This window comes from Odontesthes bonariensis, unplaced genomic scaffold, assembly GCF_027942865.1.
Source record: "Odontesthes bonariensis isolate fOdoBon6 unplaced genomic scaffold, fOdoBon6.hap1 scaffold_216, whole genome shotgun sequence".
Taxonomy (NCBI): domain Eukaryota; kingdom Metazoa; phylum Chordata; class Actinopteri; order Atheriniformes; family Atherinopsidae; genus Odontesthes; species Odontesthes bonariensis.
The window spans coordinates 32501-33232 of record NW_027457425.1 but is presented as its reverse complement, the minus strand read 5'-3'; positions in this window follow the sequence as shown (position 1 = coordinate 33232).

The following is a 732-nucleotide window of genomic DNA, read 5'->3' as shown; positions in this document are numbered from 1 at the left end:
GCATTCATCCCTGCTCCCCTCTCAGAACATCCAGGCACTCATGCCCTGTGCAATGACACATCCAGGCCGAGTTTCAGCACCTCTCCTCGGTCAGGAATTCATCCCTGCTCCCCTCTCATAACGTCCAGTCACAGACACAGATCCAGGCCGAGTTTCAGCACCTCTCCTCGGTCCAGCATGCATCCCTGCTCCACTCTCATAGCATCCAGGCACTCATGCCCTGCGCACAGACACACATCCTGGCCGAGTTTCAGCACCTCTCCTCGGTCCAGCATTCATCCCTGCTCCACTCTCATAGCATCCAGGCACTCATGCCCTGCGCACAGACACACATCCAGGCCGAGTTTCAGCACCTCTGCTCGGTCCAGCATTCATCCCTGCTCCACTCTCATAGCATCCAGGCACTCATGCCCTGCGCACAGACACACATCCTGGCCGAGTTTCAGCACCTCTCCTCGGTCCAGCATTCATCCCTGCTCCACTCTCATAGCATCCAGGCACTCATGCCCTGCGCACAGACACACATCCAGGCCGAGTTTCAGCACCTCTGCTCGGTCCAGCATTCATCCCTGCTCCACTCTCATAGCATCCAGGCACTCATGCCCTGCGCAATGACACATCCAGGCCGAGTTTCAGCACCTCTCCTCGGTCAGGCATTCATCCCTGCTCCCCTCTCACAGCATCCAGGCACTCATGCCCTGCGCACAGTCACACACCCAGGCCGAGTTTCAG